This window comes from Vulpes lagopus, chromosome 6 (assembly GCF_018345385.1).
Source record: "Vulpes lagopus strain Blue_001 chromosome 6, ASM1834538v1, whole genome shotgun sequence".
Lineage (NCBI taxonomy): Eukaryota > Metazoa > Chordata > Mammalia > Carnivora > Canidae > Vulpes > Vulpes lagopus.
The window spans coordinates 71,011,591-71,029,761 of record NC_054829.1 but is presented as its reverse complement, the minus strand read 5'-3'; the positions used below and the strand labels follow the sequence as shown (position 1 = coordinate 71,029,761).

At 38.8% G+C, this 18,171-nt stretch overlaps 1 pseudogene and 1 gene segment (V, D, J or C); one reads left to right on the top strand and one right to left on the bottom strand.

The window, feature by feature from the left end:
- The window catches only part of LOC121493205, a 439,102-nt gene that overhangs the window by 316,654 nt on the left and 104,277 nt on the right, over positions 1-18,171 (top strand).
- Positions 9,079-10,299, bottom strand: LOC121493204 (annotated as a pseudogene).

Genomic DNA, 18,171 nt, shown 5'->3' with positions numbered 1-18,171 from the left:
AAGAAAGTAGCTTGGCTCTCAAGTAACCAGACAGAGGATTATCTGATTATATTTTGGGACAGTAGGAAAAAGACAGGAAGTCTATATTCGTATATCATAGCCTTGGAATCCAATCTTGTAAGCTACCTGAGGTACGGATATTAATTAGGTCTTAGGCAAAGCTTGCAAATAAGTCATGTGTTTCTCCAACACAGGTTGTCCCACATCATACATACACATGGTGAAAAAGGCAAGCCCTTCAGATATAAAAACAGCCCTGAACGAACCCTCTTACACTGTTGGTGGGAATGTGAACTGGTGCAGCCACTCTGGAAAACGGTGTGGAGGTTCCTCAAAGAGTTAAAAATAGACCTGCCCTACGACCCAGCAATTGCACTGTTGGGGATTTACCCCAAAGATTCAGATGCAATGAAACGTCGGGACACCTGCACCCCGATGTTTCTAGCAGCAATGGCCACAATAGCCAAACTGTGGAAGGAGCCTCGGTGTCCATCGAAAGATGAATGGATAAAGAAGATGTGGTTTATGTATACAATGGAATATTACTCAGCAATTAGAAACGACAAATACCCACCATTTGCTTCAACGTGGATGGAACTGGAGGGTGTTATGCTGAGTGAAGTAAGTCAATCGGAGAAGGACAAACAGTGTATGTTCTCATTCATTTGGGGAATATGAATAATAGTGAAAGGGAATATAAAGGAAGGGAAAAGAAATGTTGGGAAATATCAGGAAGGGAGACAGAACATAAAGACTCCTAACTCTGGGAAACGAACTAGGGGTGGTGGAAGGGGAGGAGGGCGGGTGTTGGAGGGGAATGGGTGACGGGCACTGAGGTGGACACTTGACGGGATGAGCACTGGGTGTTTTTCTGTATGTTGGTAAATTGAACACCAATAAAAGTTAATTAAAAATAAAAAATAAAAAAAAAAAAACAGCCCTGAACAGCATTCACAATCAAAAGACCTAGAAAACACAAGACATCTCAATGTGTTTCTTGAGCCAGAACAGAGGTTCTGTTAAACAAAGAATTGTCCCTTGTGTCTCCCTGATTGAACTTATACAGAATACCAGCTGCCATGTTTATTCAACACAAGGCATCCAGACCCAAGTTTACTGAAATGCTGTCACCAATATTCTAATGGAAAATTATATGTTCCATATTAAGTTAAATCTGACCATTCTCTGTGCATGGAATTTTCTCTTTTTCCCTAAATGCTCTGGGCTTATTTGCATTATTTAGTATTTCTCTTCTGAAGCTAACTCCCAAAGAGCTTTTTTGTGCATCCTTATTTCCATCACAAGGTCAATGTACGAGTTAATTTTTTTAATTTCTTCAGAAATCTCTAAAGAGATTTTTCTCTCTCATTTCTCTTAACCCAGGCAGCTATCAGGAGCAAAGAGTTCAAGCTTGGATAACCTTGGAACAGTCCAACATTAGTACAAACTGCTCTCTGAGTTCTTGTTTCATACCAATCATTCACTTAATGTCTCTCACAGCATCAATTTCTAAGCATCTTTCTCTAAGTTTGCTCCTCTTTATAACATCATACTTTCTTCTTTGAAATCTATTGGTAACATTTCCCCTCCTTTCCCTTATAATCCCTTTCACTATTTCTTAAATTCCCCATATGAGTGAAACCATATGATGATTGTCCTTCTCTGATTGACTTACTTCACTCAGCATAATAGCCTTCAGTTCCATCCACATCGAAGCAAATGGTGGGTATTTGTCATTTCTAATGGCTGAGTAATATTCCATTGTATATATAGACCACATCTTCTTTATCCATTCATCTGTCAAAGGGAACTGAGTGGGGAAAATAAGAAAGGGAGACAAACTATAAGAGACTCCTAACTCTGGGCCATGAACAAAGGGTTGTGGAAGGGGAGGTAGATGGGGGGTGGGAGTAACTGGGTGATGGGCACTGAGGAGGGCACTTGACGGGATGAGCACTGGGTGTTATACTATATGTTGGCAAATCGAACTTCAATAAAAACAAATGATAAAAAAAAATGAAGTCTACACACAAGAGTGTTGCTGCTCTATAACTTTCTACCTCTCGGTTTTTCCTCCTAGCGTCTCTCATCCCCGAGCCTTATACCCCACAAGTTAATTGTTCCCAGAACATTTGCATCTCAACAGGAAAATGAAGCAAACCAGGTCCCTTCCTATTCCTGTTCCTGTTTCTCAGCCCTACCCTCACCCCACCCTCACCCCACACATGCCATGCATTTCTGGAAAGTTAGCTCCACCTTGCGCCATTTGTGGGCATTTTTCTCAGAGCTCTGTTCCTGGAGCACCATTTGGGGGACAGAGCCTGCACTCCATTGATGACTCTAGAAGGCACCTAACTCAGAAAGACTTGGCAGTTTCTACCTAAATCCAGGACCAACTACTTCATCACTGTAATTTGCCACATGAATTGAAAGGAAAAGTTTGAGCTATCTGCATATCATCCCTATAAAAGCTCAGAAACTAAATCTTAGATTCTACAGGATATATGGATCCTCTGAAGCTATAAGGCAACGGCTTGAATGCACCAGTTCTATGTACTATAATAGGAGCTGTCTGGATCATGTGCCTTCATTGGAAGAAAGAAGCATTGTCACCTTAGACAACTCCCACTCTCTGGTCTGAATTTGTCCTCCTAATATCATAACTCATTCTACTGTGTACTTACAGCACATCTAGTCCACCCAAAGAAACCTAGAAAAAGTCAACATACTCTTGTGTTAGTCTGGAGGCTTAAGGTAAAGTAAGTGACTTTGACTCCAGAGTAAGACTTTCCCCTTTCTCCAATGCAAAGACTCCAAGAGCTATCTATGTATAAAGCAGGGTTCTAATCACTTATATTCCATTTGGATATATTTCTCCTAGGTCCTGAACATTGTTTCTGCACAAAGAGAATTCAGTGATGAAAAGTAAAGATCTACCCTACATACACTAATTAACTCATCTATCAGTGCAGATTGATTGTAGGAAATGGGGAGATTATTTTGCACTGAGATTTATTAACCTCTATTTTAATGAGAAAAATAATAGAGCAACTTTCTTCCTACAGTGACTTTCTCTCTGGATAGATTGTTTGCCAGGAAGGGTTAAGATGGCTCTGCCATGGCTTTTTGGCTTCCACACCCCACACCAGCTGGTCTCCATCACATCTGGAGGAAGGATCTCTTCGTTCAGCATTGTTCATACCATCACACTGATCTCAATAGTCAGAACTGACTACACAGATTGGCTAATAAACCTGGAAAAGCCCATGTTCTAAGGGAGAGAGGTAGAAAGTAGTGGGACTGGTGGGACCTGGATGCCAGGAAACTGCTCATATCCACTGCTGATTCAGTCTTCTACCAGCTGTTTAATCCAACAGATGCATCTTCTTTATGAGGCATGGAAGACCCAGAATATCCACATCCTGTGGTTCCCTGTACCCCCCTAACACCCCACTTCTGAGTTCCTTTTCAATTCAAAGAACAAAAGCCACTGGCTTTGGGCCAGTTCACAGCAGATGTGAGTCATAACCGCCAACTACCCAGGGCAGGGCATGAGAATCAGCTTCTTAGAAATTCCCATACTCATGATCCCAACAATCATCTAGCACCTGCGCAAAGAGAGACTGGGAGACTTTGTCTCGAGCATCTTTAGAGATGCTTCCTTTGGGAATTAAGAATACTGGGTTTACTAAGATTTAAGAAGGCTGGGAATTAAGGGAATCATAGGAAAGTAGGTATTACAGATTTACACGGACCTAAGGAAAACCTGCAAATCTATCCAAAACTTTGACAATGCCTTCTTATCATTGACCTTGCTGATCTCACTCTCCAAATCCCGTGAGGTGATCACTCTCTGGATAGGTTTTCAAAGCCATGAAAAACAGGACCTTTCCTCTCTCCACTTGCAAGACAATGGGAAAGGAATTCTGTCATTTAGAGTGTCAATACTAGTTTGTGCCAAGCCTCACAAGGTCGTTTCCTTGTACTTCAACTGTCTGTAATAGACTGTACCCTGGATTTCCCTAAATTTGTAGATTTTACTATTTTTTTACACCAAGAAAAATGGTTCTTACTATGCACTGCCTACTCAGTAAAGCTAAGAAAAATAAGACGGACAGGGACAGAGTGCAAGGAAAGAAACAAGAAACATTAGTACCAGATAAAATACTGTTGTTGATGCAAGAGTATTTAATCACTTGAATTGATATTAACCCGATCTTCCCCCAAAAATATAAAGGTCGGTATTAGGATATTTTTCTTAGGGTCGCTGAAAGAAAATGTGAGCATTCAAGAAATGCAGAAGGCTTCAATCCTCTAGAATCCACCCTCCCCACCCTGCCCAGTAAAGTGCTTAGCTGTGGTCTGAATAATCCAAAGTCTTGGTGATAGCTAAGGGAGGCTGCCCCTGGCAGCCCTCTGCAAACTGGAGTGTAGGGCATCCATGGTTCCCCCATTCTCATCTTTCTGTGTCTTTTCCTTGGGTCCTCCTCCCCATCACATTCCTCATATGCTTTTGTTCTATTCCCATCAAAACTTGTTATCAAGAAACGATCTGAAACCAATTCACACTATTTAGTGAGTGACAAAAAAATAGATGGAGGCTTTGGATTTTCTCAGGTTCGAGTGAGAGGGAGGAAGCATTGTATGTTAATAGGGATAATAGCTAAAGACTAACACAACCGAGGTGAAATTTTCAAAACTCAGGAACACTGCTCAAAATGAAAGATGGAAATTTGTTCTCTGTTTGGAAGCTTAGTGTGGATCATTCAAGGCGAGTCTGGAGTCTCCCGGAGCAGGCCTGTCTCCTCCCATATGTCCGAGAAGAGGCCCAGCTGGAGCACACAGAGAACATCAACCTGCCCATGTAGAAAAGCATGCAGCAGAGGGCAGAACTGGGGCAAAGAGGAAAAATCCATATTTATGTCAATAGCGGGAATAGCTTCACAACCATTCAGCAGGGAAACAAACATCCCTGTCACAGAGTGGGTTCAGGTGGATGCCTATGCTGGGAAAGTGGCTTACAATCTGGTTGGGCTAGAACTCAATGACATGAACTCTTTTTCCTCCCTAGAATTCCTGACAAAAGTCTATGTTGAAAGAATATCAGGACCACTATCAAAAAGCAACTGCAGCTATTATGTTGGAACACTCCTTCCCAGTTTTCTCTTTCAACGTATAGATTATTACTCTGTATAAGTAATCATACTCCATATACACATTTATATCTTTTTTTTAACATATGTGATCAATTCTTTATGTTAGCTGATATCTTCCTAATGAGTATTTTTAGTGAACTACATTAATGTCTGGAAACATACTAGGGTTTACTTAATCAGTTCTCTTATGATTGAGAATTTAGAGGGCTTCTACATTTTTCTTAATATTAAAATGCTGTAATGACCATATCTGTATGTAACTTTTCATTATTTAAAATTAACATATATGTGGGAATCCCTGGGTGGCTCAGCGGTTTAGCACCTGCCTTGGGCCCAGGGCGCCATCCTGGAGACCCGGGATGGAATCCCACGTCGGGCTCCCGGTGCATGGAGCCTGCTTCTCCCTCTTCCTATGTCTCTGCCTCTCTCTCTCTCTCTCTCTGTGTGTGACTATCATAAAAAAAATTTTTTTTTAAACTTTTAAAAAATATACATATATAAAGTTTGTTTATATGTGAATCTGAAGTAGTCCTCGTTTTCCCTATTTAGAGGATTCAAAATAAAGATTTTTAGCCAGCTTGGATATATAAACCCTTAGGGTTGTAGCTGAAATTGTCAAATTCTACTTTAAAATGTTTACTGTATTAATTTAGTTACATGTAAATATTTAAAATCACATATTTTATGACATAGTATATTCATATTGAAATACTGTTTTTTTCCATCCACATAATTCATAAAATTCTATTCAAATTCTCCACAAGCATCTCAAATCAATGTATTTGTCTTCAGTAGAGCTGCTTCTTTTAATCTTCAAACATTTTTCCAGAGTATATCAAAATCATTCGTGTAAGTTGTTTGAGTTAAAGCATATTATGAATCCATATACGAAACTATCACTGAAACATTTTGGAAAAAAAAATTTGGAACCATGATACCTATTCATAAAACATTCACATTCTCAAGAATAATTGCTAAAATAAGTACTAAATCCTTGTTAAATTACTTACCTTTTTCACTAATCTCATCTGTTGATGAGCCATGAACTAGCATTGATTGAGATGGTTCTAGGTTAATGTGTCTTCACTGAACTGTACTCAACTATACAAAATAAAATTGTGTAAAAGCATCATATATACTGTCTTTTAAAATTGTTGTAAGGAATCAAATATAAGGTACTCTCTCTTCTCTGAGGATAATAACCCTCACTTTATATTCATACATAGCATTTTCCCACAGTGAATTCCTCGAAGTGGAAAGATTTCCTCAAACTAGCATGAATATTTCCACCCTCTTGATATTAAATAATTAGCTTCCAATAAAAAATAACTATTTATATCATTACCAACATCTTGCCAGCACTGGGAACATCACCTTTTCTAACAAAAGTGTTGTTTAAATATCTGTCAGGAAAAAATGGTTTTTTAATGCTTTCTTTACGTTTTCTATTACTAGAAGGTTAAATTATTTTTCTAAGTTTGTTAAGCACTGACTAACTTTCTTTATTTGTCCTTTGTCCATTTTTTCCCAGGTTCTTAGTATTTTATTGATTTTTTTGACTGTAATCATTTTGTGCCTCTGAGTTTTACAGCAATTAACCACAATAACAGCACGGTGAAAGGAAACTGAGGTATTCTGGGTGGCAAAGTGCCAAGGAAAGGGAGAAAGGAAGAGGGTTTTTGTTTTGCTGTTTTTCACTGTGATGGGCTACCACGGAGATTGAAGTGCTTTAAGCCTTTATTCAAAAACACCCAGTTGTAATCCCCTACGTATGTCTCAGTATCAGGAGGAGTCCTCTGAGTGTCTGGGGGAAACTAATGCATGAGCTTTATTGCCCCCATTCCTCCGACTCCTTTCTTTCTTTCTTTTTTTTTTTTTTCATCCAAACATTTATTGAGTGAATTACACTGTCAGAGAAACAAGTAATTCATGAAAATTCTGCTTTAAAGAGCTTACAATCTAGTCAAAAGAACATCCATAAATATGATATAAAAAAATATATAAGGCAGATGCTGTTACAGTATTATAAAACAAAGCTGTTTTGTTTTCTGTAGGAGTAGACAGGAAACAATTTTGACTGGGAAAAGGGAGACAAAATTCAACCAAAGCTATAATTTTGACTGGTTGAATTTAGGGAATAAAATAAACATGAAGAAAGTCACCTGTATGGTATGTTTGGAAAATGCTAAGTAGTCCAGTGTGGCTAGAACACAGGATGAAGCAAATCACAGAGAATCATATATGGTAAGAAGCAGTAATTATTTCAAATAAGTATTGTAAAATGGAGCATGGGAATACTTAAATACATTAATTCTACCAATTATCTGTACATAATTTATGCAAAAATCTATGGGTTTTTTTCTCCCATAATAAAGATACCAATAAATCAACTTTTCATATTTAAGATACATATTTATATAATACCAATGAATTGTATTAGCTTGAAAAAAATAAAGTGTGGCCAAAAATAATCACTGTGAATTTACAAAACAGTAAGTATACTATCTGCTGTGCAGTCAACTAATGTTTATTGAGCACCTCCTATTTTCCAGAACCAAAAACATGTTACTTCATTGAATTCTCAAAACACTCCTTTGAGATTAAGTAGTAGTATTTTTTTATTAAAAAGGCAAGGTAGGGATCCCTGGGTGGCGCAGCGGTTTGGCGCCTGCCTTTGGCCCAGGGCGCGATCCTGGAGACCCGGGATCGAATCCCACGTCGGGCTCCCGGTGCATGGAGCCTGCTTCTCCCTCTGCCTGTGTCTCTGCCTCTCTCTCTCTCTCTCTCTGTGACTATTATAAATAAATAAATTAAAAAAAAAAAAAAAAAGGCAAGGTAAAGTGTGATAAGAACTGATAGGAACTTGCTCAATACTATAATCAGTAACATATTCAATTATATTAACTGTCAATTTTAAATCATTATTTTCTACATTTCTGTTGTTCCCACCGTCTTTTTCACATTTAAAAAAAATTCTCATGGATATAAGCAATATTTTTATTTACATCACCATCATTCCTTTCTTGCTTGTCTAAGATCACTCCAGATCTACAGTTTCTTGCTTATAAATTTTAATAAAATACATATATATAAGTGGGCATGTATAATATTAAAGAATACTCTATCATTCTGGAATTTAAAAATGACAAAAGCACACATTTTAAAAAGCTACACATTAAATAGATATAAGTTATGATTTACAATTTTTGGTTTATAAATTATAACCTTAAATATAGAATGTTAAGGAGATTACCTGACTATGTATTATGATGGTCAGCTACATATAGGGTATTGAAATACATATTCTTTTAAGTTTAAAGTACCTCTCCTATGAACCGGACTAATGGTTATTATCACTCAAGTGGAATAAAATTATAAAAGGAGTACTATTATTACAAATAACTATAGTCAACAAGTCAAATACCACAGAATTCAATTCTGAGGATAATCCAATAGCAAATAACATCAAATACTAGCCAACATCTAGTATTATGTAAGTATGTATTACCTTACCAAAAAGTTGTTCTATTAAAAAAGTATCTTAATAGAAAGGAAAGGAACTATAAACAGACTAGATTTTGTAAGTGCCCTTATTGTACAGATTACAGACTGAGGCTCCAAAGTAATTTCGCCCAAATCACATGCCAAAGGTAGAACTGGCACTGATATCCAAGCCTGATTTCTCTTCTGGGCTCCTTTCACCATCTCCATGTTCTCCCATTTTATGAATCATATTATTTATTCACTCTATTTTAACTTTAATTTAGAAGATTACCAAGTGGTGAAACTTCTTCTCTACAGTCCAACAACTCTCTTGTTTTTCTTAATAATGAACACTACAAGAATGGGATGCAGTTTTTAACATTAGAACATTTTCTTAGCTTAAGATGAGAACTTTATACCGGAAAAAGTTACATATAATTTAGTTTGGCTGCAAAAAGCTTATATAACAGTCATAGTGTTAAACTCTTTACACTCTATATCATGGTAACTTCATATGTTGTGAACTGATTTTCTATAATCTTGACATTTTCTTCAGATAGCCAGTTTTCTTGTTTTAGCTGACTTATAAGAGCTTCCAAAGTCTTCAATCTTCCAAGAGTTTGTTGTTCTTGTAGCTCGAGAAGAGTTATCTTTGAATGTAGTTTAGAAACTTTCTGCTAAAGATGTTCCTTATTTATATCTTGTCTGCAGTATAGAATGTTCAATTTGTAAAACTTCTGTCTCATAGTCTACATCCTTATATAAGGAGTCTTCAATGTCTAGATCTTCCTTTTCCACAGTTTCTTTTTCAGCAGATACAAAAGCATTAATTGGTTTGGAATTTTCTGTGGGTACAAAAATGGCAATAACAGATTCTTTATTTGTATTTAACTCTTCGACTGTTTGAGTAATTGTGCTGAGTAAAAATGGACTTTCCTGTGCAGACTTAATTTCCATGGAATTATTTGTAAAGTTTGGGTTAGCAAGATGATTCGCAGTTATTTCAAACACTTCTTGGGTTTCCAAAGACGGCTGAACATCTTCTGAGTTTGAAGTTGTCAAGGTAATAGTTGTAGAATTTAGATTCTCAAAAGATGTGTGAAAACCACCCATATCTATGTCTTGGGTAACTGAAGTTTCCAAGGTAGATACGGGTATTCCAATATCTTGTTTAAGCAGATTAAGAGTTAATATGTTATTTTGTATACATTCTGGTTTGGGAGCTGGTGGCTTCACCAAAGTAGATGAATTACGTAATTCTGTGTGTTCAGGGAGGATATTTGTATTAACTGTATTTTTCTTTAACTCATTTGAAGCAAATGATTCTTGTGAGTTGGCTTTTAGGCATACTTCTTTCTCATCATCTAATTTTTTCTTCTGAGATTTTTTTTTTTTTTTTGGAAGGGTCTTTGTCCTGATCGTCTTCAGGCAAAGAAAATATTGTTGGAATTGCAGTTTGTTTCAAATATCGAATACCCCATCTGATGTCAAGAGAGTCAGGAGTAAAATGGTCACTACACAGGAACTGGTATTTCCCGGGTACCCATGAATCTCGTTTCATATTCTTTAACCATTTTTCGAGTCTTTCTTTGTCATGAAGAGGAAATGGGTAAAAACTCAGCTTTCAACCCCGATGGTTCTTACAGCAAATCGCCGCGCAGGAGCGAGGCATCAGAGGGGCAGGGCCGGGCCGGCGAGGGGCGCTGGCGTGACCACCCCCCGCACGTCGCCGAGCCCCGACTCCTTTCTTTAGAGATTTACTCCATATCACCTACTACAATCATTCCAGAATGTGGACAAGAATCACCAAAGTTATCAGTGATAAATAACCCCAACCACATATTTGAATAACATTTCTTAAATATCCTTGTGCAGTGTAAAATACCGTGGAAGAAGTGAACAGAAGTGACAATGGCTGTGAGCCTGGCTGCTGGGTCTCACACTTGTAAATGATGAACCCAAGTGAACCTGTGTCTGACTGATTTACAAAATTTCTCCCTTCAAAGAGCTCGATGCCTAGTACAAAATAAAACAAGTGCTTGGAAAGTGATTGTTATGAATTGAATTTCACTTCCTTGGAATATGACATGCTTATAGAGTCCTTTTTTTTTAAAGAACCAGAAGAAGATCCATGAGATGAACCTCTGACACCAAATCCCCAAATCCTAACAGTTCATGTGTCTTGTTCAAATGACAAACTGTGGAATGAGGGAGTAGGGGTGGCTAGGAGGTTGCTATCAGGCCGTCCTGGACAAATGGCCAAGGGATGTGATGGAGTATATGGACTTTTCATAATAAAACCTGAATTATCAGAAAGTCACAAGTAAGCAAACAGATGGTGGCAGGGGAAATTTTGCAGGTAGAGTTAGCTGGGAAATGATCTTGGAGATGAATCCTGAGCTGGTCTTTGAAGATACTGAAAGATCTAGCACAATCGGGAATATTATTTCAGAGTCAAGGAATCTCCTTCTGTGACGGAATGCCACCAAGCAGTTTCCTCATCACCAAGCAAAGACACAATTTATCCCTACCCACCTAAACTGTGTGTTTTTGAAAGATATTTCCAGGGAACCAGGCAATACTTCTGTTCACTTCAGAGGATCAGTCAATGTTAATACCATAGATCTGAGAGCTTACGAGTCCTGGACTCTCCTTCACTCTTCTCTTGACCCTGCATATGTTTGATCCAAGAGCATAGGGATTAATCTCTTCATGCTGGGATTACAATCACCAGTTAGCACACCAAGTCCAATTTCTCTTTTTATGTCTAAAAGAGCAAAAGCAACGCAGAGGAGAATAAAATTATACCCAGACTTCCTTCCAGATTGTGCAAAATAACAAGGCTTATGGCTTAAAGGATAGAATACATCAACTCAATCAAAATAAAATCAGAAGAGCCCATTTTCAGGGAATATAAACAATTCACAGAGAGAACACTTAATGAAATTCTCAGTTTTGCCTATTTTCTAAAAGAGCAAATTCTTATAGATACAAATTTTTCAGCATAGAGTGATGAGTTTTAACATTTCTTTCTGGTATAGCAGACTGGAGGCACTCACAGCCACAGAAAGAAGAAATAGGATGAGCCTCCCGCTTAATGTAAGAAATCATGCAGAAAAAAATATATCAAGCCAAAAAAAAAAACATCTAAAACACTTTAAAAATTTCAGATTACCTGCTGGTCGCAATGGGAATGTGTAACTTTACAAAAGGTAGATATTTTTTCTGTCACCGTCTTATCCTAGGGATCAATTTTAGCCTCATTGAGTCATCATGTCCATCTTAACATGATGTAGTACACAAGACACAGCATCACCATACAGTATTCCTGCCCCAAATGAGTAAATAAACCTAATCCAACTTTTAGGTCTAAAAAAAGATGAGGGAGCTAGAAGTACAAAATACAGGATTCCACAAAGAAACAATGAGACTAATCCAGAAGGTGAGATGTTCTACAGGACAACAGGACTCATCCCTTCAATAATCAATGTTATGGGAAGAAAAAGACATACAGTGGAGGGAAAGCAGTGGAAGGAGGACAAACACATATTAAAGAAACATAAAACATTTAGCACCAAATGAAATGCATAATCTTTAATGGGATTCCTGTTTTTAAAAACCATCTGTACAGGACATCTGGGGAAGAATTAGGAAAATTTGATCGTGGACTGGCTATTAAATGATTTTAGGGAATTGTTAACTTTATTAGGTGGGAAGCAGTATTATACTTATGCAGGAAAATATTTTTGTTTTTTGTTTTTTTAAAATGCATGCTGAAATGTTTAAGAATGAATTGCCTTGGGGGCACCTAGGTGACTCAGTCAGTTCAGCAACCAACTCTTGATTTTGATTCAGGTCATAATCTCAGGGTCATGAAATTAAGCCCTGTGTTGGGCTCCACATTCAGGGTGGACTCTGCTTGAGATGAGTTCTCTCCCTTTCCTTCTGCCCCTCCCCTCTCTCAAATGCTATAAATCAATTAATCAATCAATAAATAAACTAATTAAATAAGTAAACATTATTTTTAATGGAAAGTCTGAAGCACTGCCACAGAAATGTTGAATGGGTACTGAAGACAATGTAGTCAGACTCTATCACTTCACTGAGCTCTTTCTCTGTCACCAAAGCACAATTATCCTGGATCCAGCGTCTGATCCCCAGAGTACCATCCCAAAAAAGAAACCAGTGGCAAATCACTTGCATATCCATGGTCCTTGACTCTAGAGAATCCAACCAAAGAATCTGAGTCATATTTATCATTTTTACAGAACTAGAGGCTGCTGCTCATCATTCTGATGGTCAGATTCATTGATCAATCAAAGCATCTGCTACAATTGATCTGCTAATCACTAGCAAACAAGTCGAGAGTGCAGGAGCCATAGAGAAAGTTTGGGCCTTCCAGTTGCCACTGCAGCTTTGGCAGCACAAATATAGATGTAAAACAGTAAGTAGCTCCCAAAGTACAGGCAGACCATGGACCTATAGAGTCCCCAAGACCTTTGCAAGGAGTCCATGAGGTCAGAACTATTTTCACAATAATACCAAAGATTCCTTGCCCTTTTCATTGTGTTGCTATTTGCACTGATAGTGCAAAAGCAATGATAGGGGACGCTGCTAGCACCTTGGCATGGATCAAGATAGGGGCATCAATTCTGTGTTGGTAGTCATTGTGTTCTCTACCTCCATGTATTTGCGGGGGGGGGGGGGGGGAGTCAGTGTTGCTTTAAAGTATTATTGACTGTATTAGTTTGCCAAGGCTGCCATAATAAAATACCACATACATAGTTTACAAAACAGAAATCTATTTTCTCATAGTTCAGAAGCTGAAAGTCCAAGATCAAGGTGCCTACAGAGCTGATTCCTGAGGCCTCTTCCTTTGGCTTGTAGATGGCCACCTTCTCGCAGGGTCTTTCCACTGTGTATTCATAGCCCTGCTCTCCCTTCCTTTTGTGTGTCCAAATTTCCTCTTCTTATAAGAATGCCAGTTAGACTGGATTAGGGTCCACCCTAAGGACTCATCCTAATCCAACCCAAATGGCCTCACTTTAACTTAATCATATCTTTAAAAATCCTATCTCTAGATACAGTCACATTCTTCTGAGGTACTGGGAGAGAGGACTTCAATATATAAATTGAGGGGAGTACGCAATTCAGTCTATAACATTGACAAAGCAGTAAAAACTATTAATTGTATTAAATCTCGCCTCTTGCATATGTGTCATTTTGGTATTCTGTGACAAAAAAAGGGTACACAAAATTTTATGTACACATAAAATACTTTTGTGGCATTCTAAATTATGATAGTTATCTCAAGGGAAAACATTTGTACAATTGGTTGAATTGCAAGCTGAACTAGCCACTTATTCCATGAAACATCACTTTTGCTTGAAAAAATAACTGACAGATAAACTATAGTTATTCAGACTTGAGAATTTGGCAGGCATATTGAAAATAAATGAACTGAGCCTGTCACATCAAGAAAAACAACTGAAAGTTGTTGCTAATGATAAAAATCCAAGCTTTCAAGCCAAAGGTAGAGTTTAGGAAATCTTGTATCAGCCACCATGAGCCCCTCAACGTTTAAGTTCTTTTCTTATTTAAAGCTACTGATGGTGATATAACAACTGTGATAGTTTGATATTCTATAATAAAATGCGTTAACATGTGGAAGTTGCCTAAATCAGTGAACCAATTACTTCCCAAATGACCAATGGATGATGTTACAAAACCATGCCTGGATGAAAGTTTCATCCAAAATGCAAACTAGACCAATGGATTTAACAGAATATAAAAAGTTTATTAATATGATTTCAGATTCCATATTGCAACTAACATCTCGTTCGAACTATATATCTGCATAAAGGCCAGTGTTTTCTTATATTTTTTAACCAAACCAGCATATTGCAGAGACGGAATGTGTAAGTAGACCTGAGAATCCAGCTGCCTTCTTATAAGCCAGCTCTGCCCTGACAGATATTCGAATATGATCAAACACCCCCAGTATCTTTTCCTTCAGTCTACACTCCCCCGTGTTTTCTAGCTGTTCGTTCCTGTCCATGATATAAAGTATCTTCAACAGCCTGGTATTCTCCTTTGAATACCCTGCAGTTTGTCTATAACCATCAGAGTATATGTCAATATACCAGGAGCTGGGGTGGAGATAAATAAAACTAGTTTACAGTCAACAATCCCAAACATTTCAAGCCTGGAGGCTGCCTCTGACCAACCTCTACTTCATTTCTTGCCATGGTATCCCATGAACTTTTTCAAAATGGTTGGGGTCTCTGAACACAGGACCTGGTCTTAGCTGGGACTAGACAATACTATGGAAGCCCAGTTTTCACACAGTTTCCATTTCCTCTGTTTCTCTCCCCACTGAGAGAGAATGAGGTTGCCCAGCACTGAGAACATGGCCCAGGCTCATTCTAGGAAGAGCTGAACCTGAGCATACACCCTCCCTGTGTCTGCTTGCTCCTCCCCTTTCCCACAGAAGGGCATCTCATACAATACTGTAAAACCACAGAGAGAGAAAGAAAATGACAGGTTATCCAGGCTAGTCTCCGGTCACTTCAGGGAAGGAGGTCAGCTATGGGACTGACATGATACCCAGTGATAAATGCCAGAATAGAAACCAAAGAAGACTAAATATTTGCCTAAGTGTACCAAAAAATAGCATTGGACTAGGAGTCAGGATATTGGATTTCTTGAACGTTGCTTTGAAACTGGGTACCTTGGTGAAGTTGTGAAACCTCTTTGGATCTTTCTAGACTCTTTCATCTGAACACCCAAAGGAGTGAATATATGATCACTCAGGTCTCCCCAGATCTAGGGTGCCTCTCCAGAGACACAAGTGGTAGTTGATTACTCACATTAGTGTAAAAGAATGTGATCTGAATGTAGATCAGGTGAAACTCATTTCTATGTGACTTTAGAATATATTTCTTGGTGTGCAGCAAATCACGAGACTTATCTTCCCTATGATGCTTAATTTAGGCTAATGTTAAAAATCAATTTGCCTACAACTAATGTTGCTATGCTCCACTAAAGAAGTGTAGGTAATATTCCGTAAGGCAGGCTGGCACCAGCGAGAAAACAAAGGACTTGGAGTTGGGAACATGTGGATTCTGGCCATGGCTGCGTCACTTCCTAACTTATCCTCTCCAAACGTGAGATGAATTTCTTCCTTAGAATGGATTCAGAAGATACTTTCTGAGCACTCACTGAGGCAGGCACTATGCCGGCCCAGAATACACAGAGATGAACCAGATAAAATCCCTTCTCTCAAGGGTCTCTACCTAATGAAAAAGAGATCCTCTTTTCTGCACATTTCTGTTGCAGGGAGGGAAAAGAAAGGTATCTAACCCAGCCTAGTCTTCCCAGGGAATTCACCAGCATAGATAAGACCAGAAAATGAATAGTATCTAAGGAAGTGGGTTATGGTCCAAATTGGGGAATAGAAGAAGGGAAGGACATTTCAGGCAAAAGCAATCAGATGACAAAGGCAAAGAGGTAGGAAATGACATGGTGCTTTTAGGAAGCAAGTAGTTCAGTGCAGCTGAGTTTAAGTGAGCTGAGCAAGTGGAAAAAAGTACATGTAGGCCTGGTAGGTAGACAAAAGCCTGTGCTCCATATCATTTTATCTTGAGGATAATGGAGAGCTACCAATAATTTCAAGCATATAATTATATATTCGAGATCCTCCCAAGGCTTAGCATCTGTATTAATTAGCTATTTCTTGCTGTGATTATGATCTATAACAATCCCAAATTGTCAGTTGATTACAACAGCAAATATACATTGCTTTTGCTCACTGTTCTGCAGTCCAGCTGGACTTGGCTTCAAGACGTGAGTTGGATTCAGGTCTTCTCTACTTGTCTTCATTCTAGAACCCAGGCTGAAGCAACAATGATCCCTGGAGTATACTCTTCTCATTTCAGAAGAAAGAGGTTTAGGAGTGCTGGTGAAAATTCATGATAGGACATCTCTTGGAGCCTCAGCTTAGACTAGCACACTGTCCCTTCCATATATTCTATCAGTCAAAGTATGGCCAAACCCCAAAGTCAACAGAGTGGGACGTATACTCTGCTTATAGTGGGCCTTGCAAAGTCATGGGGCAAAGTACCTGGGCACACACTTCTATTGCAGAGAGGGAGTGAAGGATTAGAAGCCACAAGAGGCACATTCTCATCAGGATTCATCACCCCAGATCTCTCTGCCATGGCCAGGGGATTGTAGGTTCACTGCCCCAGACTCATAAGGTTGCCTGGTTTAAGTTTGGTATTACTCCCAAGTTCCACTGTTTTTTGGAGTTCCAAGTTGGAAGTTCCAAAGTTCCAACTTTGGAGTTCCAAGTTCCCCAACTTTTTGTCTCCTATAACTAGGTCTATTCAAACCAGTTTCTAATGGCTGTTTGGGAAAGCCTTACACCAGCACTAGGAATGGGTCAGTGAGTCTCACATGGGTTAACGAGAACCCTAGTTCATTAACAAACACAGTAACCACCCACCTCCTGCCATTTCAAACCCTAGCACCTAAAACCAGTTCTACTCGAGTCTAGGTTATAGTTCCTTGTTCTCATCTAGCCCTACCCATGAGACCCACATTTCCTTGCTTTCTGCCCAAAGCCATCCTATTACATTATTATTGAGAGCATAACATTTCTTCTTTTCCTTTTTTCCTATTTGTTCTTTGGTTTGTTTGGGTTTGTTTTGTTTTGTTTTTCAACAAAAGAATCTTAGGCTTTCTATATGGAGACAAATTTACTTGGAATTTATGGGACAGGCATGCAGTTGTAGGGTAGGAAGGAGTTGTCACAAAGATGATAAGTAAAATTGTGGTAACTTAATCAAGGCATGAATTTGCATAAGATCAGCTAGACAGAGTGTGAAGAGAAATCTTTTTAAAACCTTTATCCCTTTTGGGGCATCTTGGTGGTTTAGTCAGTTAAGGTCTGCCTTCGGGCTCAGGTCATGATCCCAGGGTCCTGGGATTGAGCCCTGCATCGGGCTCAGCAGGGAATCTGCTGCTCAGCAGGGAATCTGCTTCTCCCTTTCCCTCTGCCCCTTTCCCCTGCTTATGCACACTTGTTCTCTCTCTCTCAAATAAATAAATAAAATCTTTGTAAAAATAAAGAAATAAAATCTCAGGCCCTTTTGATAGCAACAGCAGCAAAATGCACACTCTCCTTAAGTGGTTATCATTTAATAATGTCACCTGGCTTTCATTGTAATAGTCACAGAGATCACAGGCAAACTGGGACCAGTATGTTAAGGGCCCCAGAGGAGTTTTCAAAAAGGAAATAACCTGTTGAAAACCACAGGTCAGACAAGAAGATGAATAGCAAGCATCCGCTGAATTCAGCCAGAGCCACTGTGTCTTGTTGCATGGGCCATGCCTTGCACAAGGGCACTCAGTCCTTGGGGTCAAGTGGGGCTAAAATTCAGCTTGTGCTCTGCAAGCCGAGCCAAGGCCCTGGTGGAGAGGTGCATCAGCTGGAGAAAGGGACAGCTTTTATACAGCACACAAAGGTGCC